The 21,818-nt window shown below is 36.8% G+C and overlaps 1 protein-coding gene across 2 annotated transcripts in view; it reads left to right on the forward strand.

Annotated features, from left to right (window-relative positions):
• Nucleotides 1-21,818, forward strand: part of PPM1A (protein phosphatase, Mg2+/Mn2+ dependent 1A) — a 56,332-nt gene that overhangs the window by 4,306 nt on the left and 30,208 nt on the right. Inside the window, exons 1-2 of one of the 2 annotated variants that reach the window (XM_008071277.2) lie at nt 418-722; nt 3,653-3,756. The exons of the other annotated variant lie outside the window; for it this stretch is intronic. The gene's annotated coding sequence lies outside the window, so the exon portion shown is untranslated. Of the gene's footprint in view, nt 1-417; nt 723-3,652; nt 3,757-21,818 lie in introns of those variants that run through there. 2 annotated transcript variants of the gene reach the window in all.

Below are 21,818 nucleotides of genomic sequence, written 5' to 3' on the forward strand. Positions count from 1 at the left end.
CGGGGAGGGGGCGTCGCGGCTGCCCGGCCGACCTGGGCTCCCACCCCCGGGAGGGAGGAGGGAGACCGGGAGAAAGGAGAGGGGAGGCCGCCTTTGAACCGGACGTAGCCACGAAAAGCCAAATTCCGGGGACCGCTTCAGGTTTTGCAGGGGGCAGGGCTGAGAGTGAGGCTCCTTGGGAACTCAAGTCAGTGAGTGATGCCTGCAATTCATTCATTATTAAGGCATCGGACGGATCCATTGAAGTCAGTTTTACCGATTTTCTCATCCTTCTAACCGTGTGAATTGGGTAAAAGTTCTTGATGTTAGAGTCGGTTGAGGTTTGGTTCTGTTCTGCTTGTAGACTGTAAATAAACTTGGAGCCTTTTCTTGAAAGACAGCTGGCTGTGGAGAGACTTTTACCAACTACAGTTTTAGATACATTTTGAAAATTATCATCGCTGAAGGTATTTTTCTTCCCTCTTCTCAGGCACCACATGGCACTTACAAATCCGCAAAGGTCATGCTTCAGTTGGCCAAGCCACGGAATCTATGTGCCGCCCCCACCTCACCCCAAGTTTCCTGCTAATTGGAATAAAGAGTCGAGTGTGTTCTAGGAAGTGATTGGAAGAGTGTGGGAGATAGGTATTATTTTCGCAGAGCAAATGATTTCTACATTAAGAGAAATTAGAAATTTAAAAATTGTTCAGAGAAAAAAGGCATAATCTTTTCAAACTTACACGGTAAGATTTTAAACACTATTACTTTATAGATGCAGAGCTCTCTGAAGAGTCAAAGGATTTATTTAAACAGCATTAGGGATTTTAGAGCACCCAGGAATCTAGTAGGGCTTGGTCCCCAACTCCCTTTAGATGTATTACTTCACTTTTATTCTTTTATCTTTTCACATTTGGGGTCTTTTCCAAAGATTGTATTTTTGTAACTCTTTATTTTACAAATGAGATAAACTGGGACTAGATTTTCTAATCTTATGTTACTTTTATTGACTTAATATTTTCTTTGCTGATAAATTGAAGCCCAAAGTAACATTTCTTGCCTGATGTTATAATTCTGTACTTAAGTGTAACTTACTTACATATGTCTAATTAAACATCCAATCATGTAGGAATGATTTCTTCTAACCTGGAAATTTACAGAAATACCACATTATTGAAACTATAATGAACTGAACATGGAAGTTGCTTTAGACATTTTTTCCCCCCAACTTTTCAGGTGAAGACATTTTTATTTGATATCGTTAAACATTTTTATATCAGTGAACTAATTATATATGGGAAGCGTATATTAGGATTAATAACATTTGACATTAACTACCTCAATATATATTTGAAAAAGAATAGTCATCAAGTTGCTTTTTATGTGGCATGTATCTCTTTGATATATTTTTTTACACAGATTGTATCTTTTTATATTTTAGTATGACTGCCTGAAGTATAACCTGTTGAAGGGAACACTGCAGTAGGAGACAAGAATTGTTTAGTCATGGCTGTTCTCCAAAATATCTTCGTCCATTGACGAGTACTTTAACCTTTTAATATCAGCTTCCAAATCAGTAAAGCCTAATGGCATATTTTATTTCCACATGTACTGTCTGGTTATTTAATTTTTTCTTAATTTTCTTAACATCGTGTGTCAGTTCAACATACCTTTACCAAATAAATGCCTGGTGTGTGCCAGGCACTTAAATTTTTTTCAGCATTCTAAAGCTGCTTTTTCTTTTTGGGTTCTGTTTTATTTAAAAGAATTCTAAGTTGGTGATTGTTCTTCAGTACAGCTATTCTTGTAGGTAGCCTTTAGATTTTTCTTTTGGGATTGGGAAGTCTCGAGAAACTCTTGGGAGGACAGAGGATGGGGATTTCATGGGAGACAAAGGATGGTTGAGAACAAGCACATGATCTTTGGTAGTTATGAGAAGGGCATTATAAGAACACATTATGAAGGTTTTTCTGTCAGTTCAAGTTGGGTCTGAATTATCTTGTTAAACCTTTGTTTGAAAATGTGTTCTGTAATTCCCTCCTTTTTTTTTAAAGAAATTTATAGCTAAATATTGCTGATAAATACCTACAGTCTTCAAGTTTGTTCAGATTACACCAACTGTTTGTTACAATGCCTGACAGTTTCCAGCTGATTCTGGTTTGACTGTGTCCTTATTTATTGTATAATTTTAAACTGAAGACTGACATATGTCCACAAGAAGCTTGTTATCTCTGAAATACCTAATTTTTAAGGCATACACCTGTGGTCATGTAGAAATAATTAATTATAAGGTAACATTTTGATGATCCCCTCAAATGGTTATTTACTCTTGCCTGGGCACCTGACTCTGAGTCGGTATACACTTGAATATTTTCCATCAAATCAGAAGGAGACAGCCATGTAAGAAAATTGACCCAGGTAGAGTATTGTAAGAGTTAAGCAAGACTAAAACAAGGCATGGATGGCCCTGTGAAATATATGGACCTTAGGGGAAGGGAGACAGTATTGTGAGGCAACTAAGTAAAAGCTGTGTCTTGGATACCTTGGATAGTAATTTAGTGTCACAGTATGTCCTGTCTTTTGTCTTAAATAACAACAACAAAAAACATTAATATAGTTGCTTCATTTATTATTTTGCTATTAGCCAGGATATATAAATTCTCTGACCTGGAATTATTAGCCTTTTTTATGTGAAAGAAGCTTGGGTTAAGGCTATATCAAAATCAAAGATTGATTTTTTTTTTTTTTCCCTTTTTCTAATGTCTACTGTGCTCCGTATTACACAAGTAACAATTTTATACTTTTTATATTATGAGTCTCCAGAATATATTCCTTAGTGATTTTGACCTTTGCATGTCCTAGCTATCCATGTACTACCTAGATAATCTCTTTACCTAGCTTTTCCTTTGCTGAGGCAGATAGAAGGTAGAGAAAGTAATCAATTGCAAGAGGTGAGTTTCTGTATACCTTTATCTAAAATAAAGTCATAGACTTAGGATTTTTGTAAGAAACTGAGGAAAGGGGACTGTATTTTAACAGGTATTAATAAATTAGATTCTGTTGATACTGTATTTCTAATGTTAGAGATGTTTTTAGCATTCCTTAAGCAAATTCTTTAAGTCAATGTGTGATAAAGGAGAGAACTTGAGTTTTTATAATTATTAATATTTTTATTTGGACTCCATTAACCAAGTCTATGTAGTAGTATTCCTATTTAAGATCTGGATTAAAAGTCATTCATTTTTGTGGCTGAATGATTTGAATTAAAATCCTATCTTCTAGATACAGAAGAAAGTAAATAATGAGAGCTATACTTTGTTGGCCATTTATTTGTATCAGGCTTTACTTTTTTGCCACAACTCTCTAACATGTTATCTCCATTTTACAAATAAAGAAATATAGACTCAGAGAACTTAAGTAACATGCCAGGATCAGATCTGTGTAGATATAAAAGTATTTTCAAAATATTCCTGAGTGGATTTTTCACAATTAGATGAACCCCCTTGTTTCTAGGAACCCAAATTTTAAAAGCTGAATGTTAACATTTCTGATTCATAGCTTTCTAGAGTAAAAGAGTCCTTATAAGTTTATACAGTTAAGTCTTTCTATACAAAAATCATTTCGAAAACATTCAAAAAAGATTTAAGAAATTAAGATCATTTTCTCATTTCCCAAGTTTCAGAACAGATATAATCAATACAACCACATTGAGGCCCCATAGAGGAGAAAGTGGTAAAGCTTTTGAGTCTGCTCTCCTACTTCCCAGCCAAGTGTTCTTGGGTAAGCTACTTGATTTCTCTAAACCTCAGTTTTCTTTATCTGTTAAGTGGAAATGCCTTTCTCTTAAGATTATCAGGAAGATTCAGTGAAAGAATTGAAACACTTGAGATATTTTCTACCATGAAGAAAGTGCCAAATAAATGGTAGCTACTATTATTATTGAGTATATGAAATCTTGAGATACTTAGGGGTATGGAGACTTACTGGGTATGAGAGGGTTGTCTTTTGAGTATAGCTTTTGCAGTGAGCTTGGAAGCTAAACTAGAAGAGATTTAGTAGAGTTTTAGAAGAGGTTGTAAAGGCTGTGGGTTTATAGAGCTTACATATGAATGGACTAAAAATTAAGTAATATTAAAAAGTTGATTACAAGTAGATTTATTTGGCTGTACAGAGCTAGAAAGAAGTCATGGGTTTGTAGTTAATGATTAGGTGGAAGTGGATGGTTAAATTGTGGATAAAGAGTAACAGTAATAAAGCAAAGGTGAATGTTCAGACTAAAATGATCAGTCAGTAAGGAAGGACAAGGGTTGGTTTTTTGAAGAGTTATAGTTTATGGTTAGAAATGAGCAAGAAGATATTGCTAGGAAAAGATGCAAGAGGGAATAGAGGAACAAAATCATTCTGATTAACTCACTTCCTATTTTAAAATAATGGAGACTTCATAAGAGAGATTAAGGCTTTATATGTGAGTCCTGGGTTTTTTAAGGTTGAAATCATCTTGGAATAGTTCAGATCTTACTACTTCCTACCCAAACCAAGATATTAGTACTCCAAGTGGTCTCTTTCCCACTAGCATCTTGTACTGCATCTCCTTCCTATTCTGTAAAACTGCCCCAACTGTGTCTAAAAATACTATTTTTCATCATATTATTTCTTTTCTCAGTATACTTCAATGACTCCCTTTTACCTCTAGAATATAGTTCGAAATTCTTGGTTTGGCTTTTGACACGTTCCATGACTGTTTAGACCTCAGGACTGATCTATTTTAACCGAACTGGTACTCTTGTTATCTCTGGAACACACCTTTTACATTTTTCACCATGGATCTTTGCTCATGCTAATTTGCAGCCTGTAATTCTTTCCCTTCCGTCTTCAGCTTTTAACATTCTCTTTTATCAAAGTTCATTTCTAGTATTTCCTCCACTGGTACGACCACTGAAGCGTTTCATCTCTCCTTTCTCCTTACAATGTCTGTGTATTATTTGTAAAGCTTTAATCATAGTTTACTTCCAGGTATTTGTGTCTTGATTATAATTATGTTGAATCAATTCTGAAAGGAAAATAAAGTAGTTGTTTATTTTACCCAAAGGCTAGCACAGGGTTTGAGGATAGTAGACATTCAGATATTTGGTAAGTATTTAAAATCTACCTGGTAGTGGGAGTGATTGCTGTGGGAGGAGGTAGTGGAAGTAGTTGTAAGCTTTCTAGTAGCAGATGTTTCTGACTCTCTTCCTATATGTTATTTTGTCTGAACCTGGATATTTAAAGTGTGCAGATTATACAAAACTGAAGTATGGCAGAGTTCTTGGACTGATTCTGGACCTACAAGATTTCATTTTAACTTCCTATGTTTTGACTTTGAAGGTTAACAGAACATTTATAAACATGTATCTCAGCCGGGCTCAGTGGCTCAGCCTGTAATCCCGTGCTTTGGGAGGCTGAGGTGAGGATTGCTTGAGCCTGCAGGTTCGACACCCACCTGGGCAACTTGACGAGACCTCATCTCTGCAATAAATCAAAAAATCAGCCGGGCGTGGTAGTGCATGCCTGTAATTCCAGCTACTCAGAAGGCTGAGGCGGAAGGATCACCGGAGCCCAGCAGGTTGAGGCTGCGGTGGCCGGGAGTGGCCACTGTACTCCAGTCTGGGCGACACAGTGAGACTCCAACTCAAAAAAAAAAAATCATGTATCTCTTTCTAGAGTAGTTTATATCTGCATATATTGTCATGAATGTGGTATCCTTTTAACCAGAGAGGGATTGTGGATGACAGGAATTAGACTATGTATTAGTTAAAGAAGGGAGATAACTATCAACTGACTTAATTTGAACACAAGTGTCTAATATATGTCTAATATAGTCTGTTAATATAAACCTTTAAGCTAAATTTTAAAGCTTATCAAAATGCTAAACTATTTCAGTATTTAGAAAATACATAGTGAAATTTCCTTTGTCGGATTTTTAAATCGATAGTTTCATAGTCAGTGGCTGCTTAGATCCATTTCTACTATGATACTGATGAGACCACAATCAAGAATTTTATCCTTTGTGTGCCTCTTTTATTTTTTTAGTCTTGATGTTAGTAGTAACAATGATGCTAACATTATTTAGCACTTATGTGTCAGGAACTAAGATAAGAAATTTTCAGTTATTATTAAATCTTCACAACATCTCTGTGAGATAAATTCTATTATTACCTATATTTTAACAGATGAGGAAATTAAGACAGAGTAGTTATTTGCCAAAGTTTCACAGCTAGTAACAGAAGCTAACGCATGTCCTTGGACTTTTCAAAAATAATTGTATATGTGAGTCACTGGAGTTTCATCGCTACTGCTGAAAGAAAGTCTGTTGGCCATTGTGATGGGTCAGAAAAATCTTTGCATATGTAGGATATGACTGTAGTCATTGTACCCAGAGAGTGAACCTTGTAATTGAGTTGGGATCTGAAATGGCAATGTACACTAAATTTGAAAAGTACATTTATCATGTCAGCTCCCTGTAGGACTTTTCACTAAGAAGAGTTGTTAGACTTTTTAATACCAAAAAAAGCTTATAAGATATGGTTATAATACAGTTATTTCCACAAGTCATACACAGTTTTTTCTTATGGCTTATTTTATTCAAGTTCACTGCTTTACAACCCACTGACAAATTATTTCATCGATCCTTTATTCAAATGAAATTCTTAGTGAGTTTAAGAAGATAATCTTAAACACAAGCCACCTAATTGGGCTTACAATAGAGATTATGCTATAAATGGAAACGTCAGTGTTAAGTTTATTGAAAATAAATTCCTTAAAAACAGGAGTCCTGTTTCATTATTTTTAGATAGGTTCTCAATATATGACTGTTTAATTTTTATGGTCTCCTTGCTTATTTTCTGATGAACACATGACAGAAAATTGAATGTGAGCCAGAAATACAGCAGACTATGAGAAAGCATAGGTCATATATAATCCAGTTTAAATTTAGGCTGGTGCTTTGTATTCACCAGGATTTGACTGGCTCAGGCAGGGATATAGATATTCTTTTTGAGTCATAGTATATGTCACTTAATTATTTTTGTTAAAGAATATATTGCTCAAGAAGTGTCTGTTGTACTGTTTCAAAGAATAAGAACATAATTCATGACCAACTTTGAATGTCTCGGGTTCTTAGTACTACTTCTTTTTCCTTTAGCGTGAGTGGGAGAATATTGCATCAAATTTGGTATTATGTCTACAGAAGATGTCACTTATGTTTGTTATTAAAATTCAGGACTGAAAGCCGGGCTCGGTGGCTCAGCCTGTAATTCTGCACCTTTGAGAGGCTGAGGTGAGTGGATTGCCTGAGCCTGCGGGTTCGAGACCCGCCTGGGCAACTTGGCGAGACCTCATTTCTACGGTAAATAAAAAATGAGCCGGGCGTGGTAGCGCGCGCCTGTAGTTCCAGCTACTTGGAAAGCTAAGGCGGAAGGATCGCCAGAGCCCAGCAGGTCCAGGCTACTGTGGCCAGGAGTGGCCACTGCACTCCAGTCTGGGTGATAGAGTGAGACTCCAACTCAAAAAAAAAAATTCAGGACTGAAAATAATTAATAAAAGAGAAGGTATGGCTGTGTATTTTTTGTTTTATTTTTGCTTTCCAAACTTACCAGGCTTTAGAAAAACATCTTTGCAGTATGCCATCATGCTTCAGAATGTTAAGTAGATAGTAAATAAAAGTTTCATTTTTTGTAAAGCAGTAGAATATTACCCTTGCTGAGAGTCTGTAAGGCTGTTTTGGATGTCAGAGGGCCAAAATTAGAAGTGGCAGCTTTTGCTCTGTGATCATCCCACAGCTTACCCTGTTTATTCCATATCTGCCATATCTGTCATCTTCATTTTCTCTGTCTGTATAAATGCTTCCTGATACTATAAGCAAATGGCTCAACAACGAGTCAAGCTATCTAGTGTGATCTTGTACTGGTTTGCTACAGTCAGTAAAATAAGGAGCTCCCTAGATGTAAATGGTATTGTTTTATATAGTAAAACTTGAAGAATAAAAGTGAATTTCTCAGCTCCCTGAAATTATTCCTCTCTGAAATTATTCCTCTGTTTCCAAGTTACCTTATACTTTGCTTCTCATGTAGAAAAATTAACCCATATCTAGTCTCAAACCAGGCGAAGTGGGGACCAAAGAGAAGTCCATACTTTACCTGTTTGATGACCACTTGTATACCTAATCCTGAATTGTACCCCAATCTTAAAAAAAAATTTTTTTTTAATTAACCCATCCATGAATGTTGAATGAATGAACAGACAAGTAAATAAATAGCTTAGGGAAAGAAAATGTGTGGGCTCTAACCTTTAGTCATAACTGCATCTTTTATCTTTTGTCCCCTGCCGTATACCTTATGTGACATTTTTCAGTAATGAGAATGTGTATATAATTATGCTGAACAGTAATCTGAAAGTCAAATTTTTTTATTGTAAGCTGCAGATTTAGGGTGCAATATTTTCTTTTTAGAAATCCTTTATGATATTTCTGTAGGGATATATATATATATATATATAATGTATTCTATAGGTGGGAATGGTAGGATACTGTTTGTTGGCAGGCTAACTTCTCTGGGAATACCTTTTCCTGTGTAGAAAAGAATTACTGTTGACAAAGGAGAAGTCAAGATGATGACCATCATTGTCTCACATATTCATAAAATATCCTTATGTGCTAAATATGAATAGAAAAGGCATGATCTCTTTCCTCGTGGATCTTAAAATCTAAAATAAGAGATAATTCACAGGGTAAGTGCTATGATAAGGAAAATAAAGAATTTTGTGAGCTTATGACTAATGGTAAATCAAGGAACTGAGAACTACAGGTAGTTGAGGAGGTCATTTGGGACCATGTGATTTGAGGTGTGGCTATTCAAGTTTAGGAGGTAGTCGGATATACATTTTTAAGCCATGACATAGAACTTTCACTTGAAAAAAGGTTGTTTTTTTCCTCTTTCTTTTCCAACACCTGTTTCCATATACCCAGAGTATGTCCTGCACAATTTATAGACTCACTGAATGATTCTGTTTTGAAATACTGTAGATTGTATCAACAGAAGTCTGTTAGAGGCAAATGTTTTTGGCCATTTTTTCCAGCAGGGACATTTCATGTGTGTAAAATATTTAGAATCCGCATGTATTTTATGTGTGAATGAACCTTTAGCATCTTAAAATATTTGATGTTATATTTTTCCCTTCTTTCAACTAAGTATACAAGGTTAACAGCAAACACTTATAAATACTCTGTGTGAGGGAATTTTGTGTTAGTTTTATGCAAAAGAAAAAAGGATGTATTGAATCAGGAAGTCAGTTATTGTTTTCTGGATCAGTGTAAGTCTGAAACCTTAAATATGAAGGGATTAAGAAGCAGCAAACCAGGAACTGAGTCCACTTCTGAATTTGTAGAAAAGTTCTCGATGGATAAATTTGAATTAGTTAACAGATGTGACAAATTGAGATGGTGAATACTAAAACATTCTTAGAAAACTTTAAAAACTAAATAACTGTGCCATTTAATTATTTTTAGTATTTTGCTTGTACCATAATTGATAGTGAAAATAGGTCAGTATCTAATTTTTATAGTCACTAGAGTCCTCCAACTATATTTAGCTTAAGTTTTTCAAACAGTTATACTTATAAAATTTACTTTTAAAAACCTACAATACACACCTTTGTAGAGATTTAAGAAGACTATCTTATGTAGTATGTAATTCAGATCATAGCACAAATGTAGAAGATGTTGATACTTTAAACAAAAAATGGTGAAATGTGAAGGAAATAATCAAACTTGTGCTCAGTAGTGCCACTGCTTTCCCTTAAATGCCACTGTAGTGGCCATTTTCTCCTACCTCTCAAACTCAGAGTTGCATGAGTTGACTGAAATATTTTTACATTAGGAGCTGGCTTTCCTAGATTCTACCTTCTTACTCTCCTACCAAGTCCAAGAATGAGAAATAAATAAGAGCTAAAAAAAGAGATAAGAAATTGCTCAAGCTGGGGAGAAGCATGTAAAAGCAAGATTAGAAAAGGGTCATTAAAGTTTCAAGGATACTGAATTTGTGGGCAGCAGATTAAAACTTGGAGGTTGTTTAAGAAAGAATAAGACCAATAGGGAAGGAACAAAAGGCAAAGATGTTACAGGTGAAATTATTTTAAGTTTTCAGTTCTGATTTTTGAATTTTAGTCATATATTAGTGAAGCACTTGGCTCCCTTTTCTGGTTTTTTTGTTTTTGTTTTTGTTTTTTGAGTTGGAGTTTCACTCTATCACCCAGACTGGAGTGCAGTGGCACACTCACAGCTACAGCAACCTCGACCTGCTGGGCTCAGGCGATCCTTCTGCCTCAGCCTTCCAAGTAGCTGGAATTATAGGCACGCACCACCACACCCAGCTAATTTTTTTTTTTATTGTAGAGACTAGGTGTTCCTAAGTTTCCCAGGCTGGTCTTAATCCCTTGAGCTCAGGTAATCCCCTTGCTTTGGCCACCCAAAGTGCTAGGATTATAGGCGTGAGCCACCATGCCCTGCTTTTTTTTCTTTCTTTTTTTTTTTTTTTTTTTGATTCAGTGTCTCACTCTGTCACTCAGACTGGAGGCAGTGGCACACCATGACCTCGACTTTTGGGGCTCAGGCAATCCTTTTGCCTCAGCCTCCTGAATAACTGGGACCATAGGCATGCACCACCACACCTGGCTAATTTTTTGATTTTTTGTTGAGATGAGGTCTTACTGTGTTGCCTAAGCTGATCTCGAGCTCCTAGGCTCAAGCAGTCCTCTTGCCTTGGCCTCCCAAAGTGCTAAGATTACAGGTGTCAGCTACCATGCCCAGCTTCTGGTGGTTTTCAGTACCCTTATAATATTTTATTTCTAGAACTCTTTGTTGTAATTTTGAAGCTGAACCATAAGCATTTGTTCTCTTTGGTTTGTTTCAAGATCTTCAGATTAGAACCAGTACAGAGTAGCAAAACCCATATCACCTTTGGATTGTTTTCAGAGAAATCTTCCAAAGGATTAAATGGCACCAGCCCACTTGGTTTCCAAGCAGGAAGGGTGGAATCCTGTTCTGGGTGCTATGGTACTTAGTGGGCTGCTTTAGTGGTCTAGCATTAACCAGAAAATGGAGCTAATGAGAACTTGGAACTGCCAAAGGAAATCTTGCCTTGATTTGTTCGATCAGGGCTGTCTGGTTAGATCTGAATTGTTAGTGAGATTTTTAAGGACAGTCGGTAAATGTTCCCCAAGAAAGTCAGAAATCCACATATGGCAGTAAAGTCAATCAATTCCCGTCATAAGCAAACTGAAAATTTAGGAGTAGGGTAGTGCAAACTATTGGGAACTGTTAGTGCCTGTATTTGACCACTTGGATGATATATTTAAAAACCTGTATTCAGTTTCTTAGAAATATTGCCTGTAATATCTTGTATATAATTTTTTCAGGAGCAGTTGATGAAGATAGGTTATATTTTTCTCTACAGCAGTTGAGATTCATTATTAAACAGATTAAATGTGCTATCTGAATCAAATGAATGTTTATAGTAATGGAAACCCAGTTTAAAAAATGTGTGTATATAATTTATTTTTGATAACAAGGATTCCTTTCTTTACAAAAGATTTTCTCTCTACAAATCTTCTTAACTGTTTTAGTGATGATCTGCGTTATAGAAGGAGAAACTTATTTCTTGACTTACTGGCTATAGGATTGAGTTTTATTAAAATAATATGTAAACAGAAAAATCTGTGAAAATATTTCTGGTGCTGAGGGAGACTGGAGCAACATTCTAGAAACCTTGGCTCTGTGAACTGCAAACTAGTAGACCCTATAAGAAAACTTCTACATCTAACTAAAGTAAGATGTAGGAATTTAAAGATTGTTCTGATTTAAATATATTTAGGAAATATGGGCTACCAGAAGAGCATTTGTTATACAAGACTAAGATTTACTACATAAAGTACTGTGACTTTGCTGGTGTTTTCTCATTCTTTCAGCCATGTACCAGGGATTTGACATGAACAGAGAGATTAATAGTTCCTGTGCTTCAGAGGCACTGTAGTGTCTAGGTCTTACATTTCTTAAAGCCCACATTTATGGACTACTTATGTTACTTACTATTGATAGAGAATTTGATTTTCTTTCATCTTCCGTTTCCCTTGAACTTTGGTTACAAGTTTTTTGAAGTAAATGTAAGTTTTTTTTTTTAATTTCAATTTAGCCATCTGATTTACTACTGCATTTGTGTCTTATCTGTTGTTTAACCCATCCTTTGAGTTTTTAACATCAACAGTCATTCTTTTTATTTCTGAAAATCGTATTTCTTAGTCTGCCTGGGTAATTATTTATTTCTTTTTTCTTTTAAAAAAATCTTGTCAGCCGGGCTTGGTGGCTCAGCCTGTAATCCCGTGCCTTTGGGAGGCTGAGGTGAGTGGATTGCCTGAGCCCGCGGGTTCGAGACCCGCCTGGGCAGCGAGACCTCATCTCTACAGTAAATCAAAAAATCAGCCGGGCGTGGTAGCGCAGCCTGTAATTCCGGCTACTCGGAAGGCTGAGGCAGAAGGATCGCCGGAGCCCAGCAGGTCGAGGCTGCAGTGGCCGGGAGCAGCCACTGCACTCCAGTCTGGGCGACAGAGTGAGACTCCAACTCAAAAAAAAAAAAAAAAAAAATCTTATCAAACATTTCATACATACTTTTATAGTATATTTACTGATTCCAATATCTGAAGTTTTAGAGTTGTGTTCGTCATATGCTGACTCCTACTATGGTAGCTTGTTTCCTTATGTATTTGTTGATTTTTTATTTTATGAACTCATATTTGATAAACTAAACATTTCTTCATCTGTACAATTGCCTACAATTTAATTCTCCCCTTTTGTAGTATAAAATTTTATTTTCTTTTTTATACTCAATAACTTATTTAATTTGCTAGTATGTTTTACAGGTTTCTGTACTTAATGTTCTTTGCATCTTACTCCTCTAGGTTCACTTTTCTTCTTGCTAAAATATATCCTTTAGTAATCCTTTTAGTAAGAGAGTTTACTTGTAAGGACCTTGTAAATATCCTTAATTTTTTTTCTGAAAGTATATTTTATGCATACGTTCATCTTTAGATAACTATAGAATTCTATGTTGATTTCCCCCTCCCATCAGTATCCTCAGGATATTATTTCATTTTCTTACAAAGCTTGGCAAGCTTGGGCCTCTGAGTCTGGTCTCTACCTAATTGTTGTGCCTTTGTATATAATTTTTCTCTCTAGTAGTTTTAAAAAAGATCCCTTTTCTGTAGCCTGTCACCACTATTTACTGTGTAAACTGGACAAGTTCAAAATGGAGATAAAATCAAATCTGCATCATAAGATTATAGTGTGGGTTAAGTTAATATATGTAAAGTACTTGGAACGGAGCTGTGCATGTTTTAGGTATAACATAAATGTTAGTATTTTATTTTGTTTTACCGTCCTTAATGTTCTAAACATATTCCTATGATATGCCTATGTGTGTATGTATATACTGTATTATCCATAGATACTTTTTGAAATACATTGTTGATCGAAAGACTCCTATCTTCATTTCTAGAAAATTACTTAGTCTTTATATCTTTGAATATTGCTTTTCCAATATTTCTTCCTGTTCTCTCTATTGTGATCTAGGCAGTTCCTCAGTATCGTTTTCCAGTTAACTAACTCACACCTTGACTTTGTTCAGCTAGAGTTTATGTGGCCTCAGTTTTTCTCAATGAATATTTTTTTCTCATATTCAGGCTTTCTGTCTCTCTAATAGCCACCTATTCTGGGTTGATATCTGCCTATTTTAAAAAATTTTCTTCCCTTCATGGCTATTGTTCCTTCTATTTTAACATTTGAAATTATTTTCAGGTTGTCATTTTTTTCTTCTGGATTGAATTCCTACAGTTGTTGATTTTGTTGACTGTTCATCTTTGTTTTTTTCCATGTGTTTTTGAGTTTCATTTTGCAGTTTCATATTGGAAAAAAGTTCTTTATTTTGTTTTCTTTCTTTTCAGTCTTCTCTTCCTATCTACTGTTTTTACATGCACCTACATGGAAGTCCCGGGGCTTCCATCTAAAGCCATGACTTATATAAGAGCTTGGTTCCCTTGATTCTTGATAACATCAGGATCAGGCTAATTGCTCCAAGAATATGACACAGACTAAGAAGACTATATATAGTCTCACTGGGCATTAACTTCATCTAAAACAATGGTCCTTTGCATTAGTTAGTAACTTTTTCTGGCTACTTTGACAGGCTGAAAGAGCCCCTCTGCCCCTGGCATTAGTTTCAATCAATGAACCTGAGTTCGATCTTAGCTTTACATGGGGACCTTTTTACTCCGTTATTATCCCTGCATGATGTGTAGACTTCTAGCTCTCCCTGTTACTTGAACCCAGAAGGCTCACAATTTCATTGTATTTCAAGAGTATATCTATTGCAATGGCTTGGCCTTTTTGAGATCCTGTTTTTATGGGTTAATGTATTTTTAAATTATGTTAAAATGTTTGAAATGAAGTATACCTCAAAGTGTGAATATACACACCATTTGAATATACAAAATATTTTGTGTTGCTATCATACCACAGACTGGGTACTTTTATAAAACAATAGACATTTATGTGGCTTATGGTTCTGGAGGTTGGGAAATACAAAATTGAAGAACTGCATCTGGTGAGGACCTCTTGCTGTAATATCCTGTGGCAGAAGGTGAAAGTCAGAAGGACAAGAGGGAGCCAGACTTGCTTTTTCAGAAACCTACTCCTGAGATAAGAGCATTAACCAATTCATGAGAGTGGAGCCCTTATCACCCAGTCACCTTAGTGGTCCCACCTCTTAATAATATCACAATGGCAATTTAATTTTAACATGAATTTTAGAGGTGACATTCAAACCATAGCAGAAGTCAACATTTAAAATTGATGTACATTCTACATATCCTTCAGAAAGATACCGGCTTACTTTCCTGCCTATGATAAGGTTTTTTTTTTACTCCTTTGCCAGTAGTGGGCATTGTAAGTTTTAATCTTTGAGAAGGTAATACGTAAAAACTAAATTTGTGTTTAATAGCTAGTGAGGTCAGTCATTGCTCCATATATTTATTAACCATTTATATTATTTTATTCATTGAATTGCCTATTCATGTTCAAGCCCATTTCTTTTCATTTAAAGCGTTCGTTTTTATTGTCTTACAAGAGAGCTTTATCTGTTATGGGAATGTTAACTTTTATTGTGTACATCACATATAGTTAAATGATGTTTGTCTTTCAGGTTTATGAGCTTTGTTTTATAGTATAAAAGTTTTAGTCCTTTGGAATCACTTTTTTTATTCCTCTGGAATTAGTCTTTTTCTTTTTTGCCATTATTGTCATCGTTACAAATTTCTTTCCTACCATAAGAATATAGAATTATTTGCCTAGGTTTACTGGTATAATTTTATTATTAGTTCTTCAAACTTCTTCGATCTTTAATCTCCTGGTATTTTTTGTTTTAGTCAATATTTTTTATTATGATATTGTGGGGTACAGTTAAGGGTTAGGTATACAAATACGTTTCATTCAGGCACTCTGTTGATAAGAGGTGTCTCCCCGTCTCCAGACAGATATTTGCTACCGTTAATCCCATCTCCCTCCCTCCCCCCCATAGTTTCCCGCCACTGTCAGTCATTTTCTTATAGTATTACATTGGATGTTCAAGGTCCACTGTATGAGTGAGAACATGTGATACTCAGATCTTTGTTTCTGTGAGAGATCACTCAGTATTATAGACTCTAGTTCCATCCAGTTTGCAGCAAAATTCATGATTTTGTTCTTTTTAAGGCTGCGTAGTATTCCATAGTGTATATGTGCCACATTTTTAAAATCCAGTCCTCTTTTGATGGAAGCATGGTTGCTTCCAGGTTTTTGCTATTGTGAACAATGCTGCAATAAACATACACGTACAGGTATGTTTTCTATAGAGTGATTTGAGTTCTTTAGGTATATGCCCAGTAGGGGGATTGTGGGGTCATATGGGAGGTCAATATTTAGGGCTTTTAGGAATCGCCATACTGTTTTCCACAGAGGTAGCACTAATTTGCACTCCCACCAACAGTGTAGAAGTGTTCACTTTTCACCACAACCTCTCCAACAACTGTTATTTTTTGAGTTATTGATAATTGCCATTCTGATTGGAGTTAGGTGGTATCTCTGGTTTTGATTTGCATCTCCCTGATGATTAGTGAGATTGAACATTTCTTCATGTGTCTGTTGGCTGCTCGGATGTCTTCCTTTGTGAAGTGTCTGTTCATATCTTTTGCCCATTTTATAATGGGGTTGTTTGTTTTTTTCTTTTCAGCACGTTTGAGTTCCTTGTAGATCCAAGATGTTAAGCCTTTGTCAGACCTGGAGTCGGCAAATATTTTTCCCAGTCTGTAGGCTGTCTCCCTGCTCTTTTGATGGTTTCTTTGGCTTTACAGAAGCTTGTCAGTTTAATGAGGTCCCACTTGTCTATCTTATCTCTTATGGCCTGTGAGTTTCGGGTTTTGTTCAGGAATTGGATGCCAGTTCCAATTTCCATGAGGACATGTCCTTCATTTTCTAAGGTTCTTATGGTTTGAGGTTTTACATTTAGGTCTCTGATTCATTTAGAGTTAATTTTTGTGTATGGGGATAGATAGGGGTCCTGTTTCAATCTTCTGCATGTGGTCAGCCAGTTTTCCCAGCACCATTTACTGAATAGGTTCTCCTCTCCCCAGTGGTAGGTGGTGGGGGCTTTGTCGAAGATGAGTTGGTTGAGAAATTGAGGTTTTGCTTCTGGAATCTCAGTTCTATTCCATTGGTCTATATGCCTGTTCCTGTACCAGTACCAAGCTGTTTTGATTATTGTAGCTTTATAGTGAAGTTTAAAGTTTGATGATTGTTCTGGCTATTCTTGGTCGTTTGTGTTTCCATATGAATTCCTGTGTTGTTTTTTCTAGGTCTGAGAAGAATGTTGTTGGTAATTTGATGGATATTGCATTAAATCTGTAGATTGCCTTAAGTAAGATGGATATCTTCACAATGGTGATTCTTCCAATCCATGAGCATGGGATATTTTTCCACTTGTTTCTGTCATCTTTGATTTCTTTGAGCAGTGTTTTGTAGTTTTCATTGTAAAGGTCTTTCACATCTCTGGTTAGGAAGATGCCAAGGTATTTCATTTTTTTTTGTGGCTATTGTGAATGGAGTTGTGCTTTTTATTTGGGTTTCTGTTGTTTATTATTGGTGTAAAGAAATGTGGTTGTCTTTTGCACATTTATTTTATATCCTGAGACTTTGCCAAAGTCCTTTATCAGTGTAAGGAGGTTTTTGACAGATTCTCTAGGGTTTTCAAGGTACATGATTATGTCATCTGCAATGAGAGATAACTTGACTTCCTCTTTTCCTATTTGAATACCCCTGATTGGCTTCTCTTCTCTAATTGCTCTAGCCAGTACTTCCAATACTGTATTGAACAAGAGGGGTGAAAGTAGGCATCCTTGTCTTGTTCCAGTTTTCAGGGGAAATGGTTCCAGTTTTTGTTCATTTAGGAGTATGCTGGCTGTGGGTTTCTTGTAGATGGCTTTTACTATTTTGAGGTATGTTCCCCGTATGCCTAGATGTTCAAGGGTTTTTATCAAGAAGGGGTGCTGGATTTTATCAAAAGCTTTTCTGCATCTAATGATATAATTATGTGGTTTTTGTTTTGACATCCATTGATGTATTTAATTACATTTATGGTTTTACGAATGTTGAACCAGCCTTGCATCCCAGGGATGAAGCCCACTTGTTCATGATGGATGATTTTTGAGATGTGTTGTTGAATCCGGTTCACTAGGATCTTGTTGAGAATTTTAGCATCTATGTTCATCAAAGATATTGGCCTGTAGTTCTCTTTCTTTGTTGGGTCTTTACCTGACTTGGGTATCAATGTGATGTTAGCTTCATAAAATGATTTGGGGAGAGTTCCATCTTTCTCAATCGCCTGGAATACCTTCAGTAGGATTGGTATAAGCTCCTCCTTAAATGTCTTGTAGAATTCTGCTGGAAAGCCATCTGGTCCAGGGCTTTTTTTTTTGTAGGTAGTTTTCTTATTACGTAGTCAATTTCCTTGATTGTTTGGTCTATTTAGGGTCTCAATTTCTTCTTATTTCAACCTAGGCAGGTTGTGTGATGACAGAAAGTCCTCCATTTTCGAAAGGTTTTCAAGTTTGTTTCCATACAAGTGTACATAGTAGTCTCTAATGATCTTTTGTATTTCTTCAGGTTCACATGTGACTTCATCCTTTGTGTTTCTGATTGTGTTTATTTGGGCTTTTTCTTTCTTTCTTGGTCAGTCTAGCTAGGTGAACATTGATCTTGTTTATCCTTTCGAAGAACCAGCTTTTTGTTTCTTTGATTTTTTGTATTATCTTTTTATCTTCTATGTCCTGGATTTGGGCTTTTATTTTGGTGATCTGGATTCTTCTGCTGAAATTAGGATTTGTGGTCTTGCTTTTCCAGCTCTTTTAGGTGGCTTCTTGGCTGTTAATTTGTGATCCTTCCATTTTCTTCATGTGCGTTTGTAGGGTATAAATTCCCCTCTTACTACAGCTTTCATGGCGTCCCAGAGATTTTGGTAAGATGTTTCTTCATTTTCATTTGTTTCCAGGTATCTTTTAATCTCTGTTTTGATTTCATCATTGACCCAGGAGTTGTTTAGCATCATGCTGTTTAGTGTCCATGTCTTTGTGGGTTTTGGGGCTACCTTGTTGGTGTTAATGATTATTTTTATTCCACTGTGGTCCGAGAAGGTACATGGTAAAATTTCAGTCCATTTGAATTTGCTTATGCTTGATTTACGGCCAAGTATGTGGTCAATCTTAGAGTACGTTCCATGTGGTGATGAGTAGAATGTGTATTCTGTGGTCTTAGGATGGAGGGTTCTGTAGGTATCAATTAAGTCCTTTGATCAAGAGTCACATCGAGGTTTTGGATCTCGTTGCTGATTTTTTGTCCTGATGATCTGTTTAGGGTAGTGAGTGGGGTATTAAAGTCCCCAGCTATGATAGTATTGGAGTCAGTATCTTTTTTTAGTTTACCTAGAGCTGCTTTATTAAAGTTAGTGCTCCTATGTTCGGTGCATATATGTTTAGGATGGATATTTCTTGTTGATGGATTGAACCTATTATCATTATGTAGTGGCCTTCTGTATCTTTTTTAATTTTGATACCCAAAATTAAAGGGTATTTTGTCTGAGATTAAGATCGTGACTCCGCCTTTCTTTTGTGTTCCATTCGCTTGAAAATTTGTTTCCCATATTCTTACTTTGAGTCTGTGAGTGTCCTTTCTAGTGAGGTGAGTCTCTTGAAGGCAATAGATTGTTGCCTGATGATATTTTATCCATTTTGCCATTCTATGTCTTTTCAGTGGTGCACTTAGTCCGTTCACATTCAAACTAATTATTGAAATGTAATAGTTGATCCCTATCATGATGTTCTTACAGAGTTGTTGTTCTTCCTGTTTGTGTGTTGTGTTTCTTTTGGTTTTAGAGTTGGATCATGTGTGTTTTTAATCTTTTGCCTGTACTCTTGTGAAGAATGTTGTTGTTTTTTTTTCCTTTTGTTCTGTGTTCAATACTTTCTTAAGTGTTTCTTGTAGAGGTGGTCTAGTGGCAGCGTAGGTTCTTAGGGATTGGATATCTGGGAAAGATTTCAATTCTCCCTCACTGATGAAGCTTAGCTTGGTGGTGTAGATTATTCTCGGTTGAAATTGTTTATATTTTAGAACTTTGAAGATAGGGCTCCAAGCTCTCCTACCCTGGAGGGTTTCTGTAGATAAATCTGCTGCTTTTCTAATTGGTCTTCCTTGGTAGGTAGTCTGACCTTTTTCTCTTACAGCCTTTAGGATTTTTTCTTTTATACCTACTTTGTTTAGGTCAATTATTATGTGTCTGGGAGTTGGTCTTCTCATTTGTTGTCTTGAAGGGGTTCTCTGAATCTCTTGTGTTTGAATTTTTCATCCTTGATGAGATGAGGGAAGTTTTCTTGAATGATTTCATGAAATGTTTGTTTCAGTGTGGCCTCTGTTTCTCTCTCTGCTTCAGGAAGGCCAATTACTCAGGTTCGGTCTCTTGAAGTGATCATTCATCTCTTGAAGGTTTTGTTCTGTCTTTTTAAGCTTGTTTTCTATGCTTTTGACAGTGTGGATTAGTTCTGTGTTTTGGTCTTCGAGCTCTGAGATTCTTTCTTCTGCTTGGCTAATTCTGCTTTTCATGCTTATTAGTTTGTTATTTATTTCTGTCACAGTATTCTTTACTGCTGTTATATCTGACATCAGCTCCTTCCTATTTTCCTCTTGTGTCTCCTCAATTTTTTAAATTCTTTCTATTAATGTCTTGATGTCTGGGTTTGTTGCATGTGACCAGACATTCTGGGGGCTCTTCGTTGTTTGTGTTCCAGAATCTGTTTTCTCAGTGTCTGATCTCCCAGGGGTCTGTGTGAGACCTATATTCTTCTTTTGGTTTTTCTTCATTTGTGCGGTTTTTTTCCCCCTCCCTACTTTTTCCTTCCCTCCACGTCACCGTCTTCTTTAATTCTGTTATTCAGGGGTAGAGGGGTTGCTTTTACTTCTGTTTGTTCAATCTCCTATTCTTTATGTATGCCCTCTTACTTTGTTCAATTCTGGAGTTGCGCTGTAGGTTGGGGGTGGTTCTTTTTGCGGTTTTGAGATTTACTTAAGGGAGGAGCTGTGATTCAGAATCTATCTGCAGGTCCTGGTATTTGCCGACAGGTGTATGGATAATCTGAAACCCACTTCCCACTGCCTTGGAATCTGTCCATGTAGTGGGGCTGTAGGTTTACTCCCTGAAATAAAATATGGTTAGCAGAGGGAAGAGAATGGAGCAGACAGTGGGGGGAAGAGGGAGGTGGAGAGAGAGAGAAGTAAGGGGGGAAACAGACGAGTGTACCAACAAATGGAGAGAGATACCTAAACTGAAACAGGTAAAAACAATAGACCACAGCTACAGACTAACCAACTCCCATACAAAAAAAAATAAAACACAATGATGCTAACATACAAGCTAACCAACCACCTTATTGGTGTGCTGTTCCTCTATACAGAGATATGGTTTACAGAGATGAGAAAAGAGAGGAAAAGGAAGAGGAAAAGAAAGGAAAAAAAAGGAACAAAACAGTAGGAATAGAATTGTCATTAAACTAACAGAACCAATCGAGCACACTCTGAGACTTTTCAGCTCTGATTTCTAGCTGTCCTTTCAGCTCTGATTTCTAGCTGTCTTTTCAAGCTGGTAAATTAGTTCGCAGTTAGGGTCAGTTGCCTCTGGCCTGCTGTGAAGGACAGTTCAGATAACCCTCAGTTCGCCATTCAAATCTCGCCTGTGTTTGTTTTTTAAGCTTGTTTCTCCCATTTCGGTGTTGATACCTTGAATTGCTGGCAGGTGGTGCTATCTCAGCTGCTTGCCCCAGAGGGGGTGGAGCCAGACAGGAGTCAGGCAGAAGCTGGAGATGGGAGCCTGCCTTAGGGCACACCAAGGAGACCCACGGCTGGCAGAACGTCACGGTGGCAGCAGAGGTGGCAGCAATCCCAGTAGATCTTGCCTGCAGGGGCTTTAAGGACTGAAGTCGTGGATCGCCTCAGGCACGGTGGCTGCCACGGAGGCTGTGGCAGCATCAACGGCTGCTGTGTCTGCAGTTGCAGTGACTGTCCAGACCGCTGCGATGCCCCACCAGTGGTGACGGCCAAGCTCCGTGTGAAGAGCTGGCTGCTGACGTTGGGATCTGCAGCCCCTGGGGAGAGAGCCAGAGACCTTCTGTGTTCTCCTTTGCAGAGG

This window comes from Carlito syrichta, unplaced genomic scaffold (assembly GCF_000164805.1).
Source record: "Carlito syrichta isolate Samal-C Ts95f unplaced genomic scaffold, Tarsius_syrichta-2.0.1 Scaffold314271, whole genome shotgun sequence".
Taxonomy (NCBI): domain Eukaryota; kingdom Metazoa; phylum Chordata; class Mammalia; order Primates; family Tarsiidae; genus Carlito; species Carlito syrichta.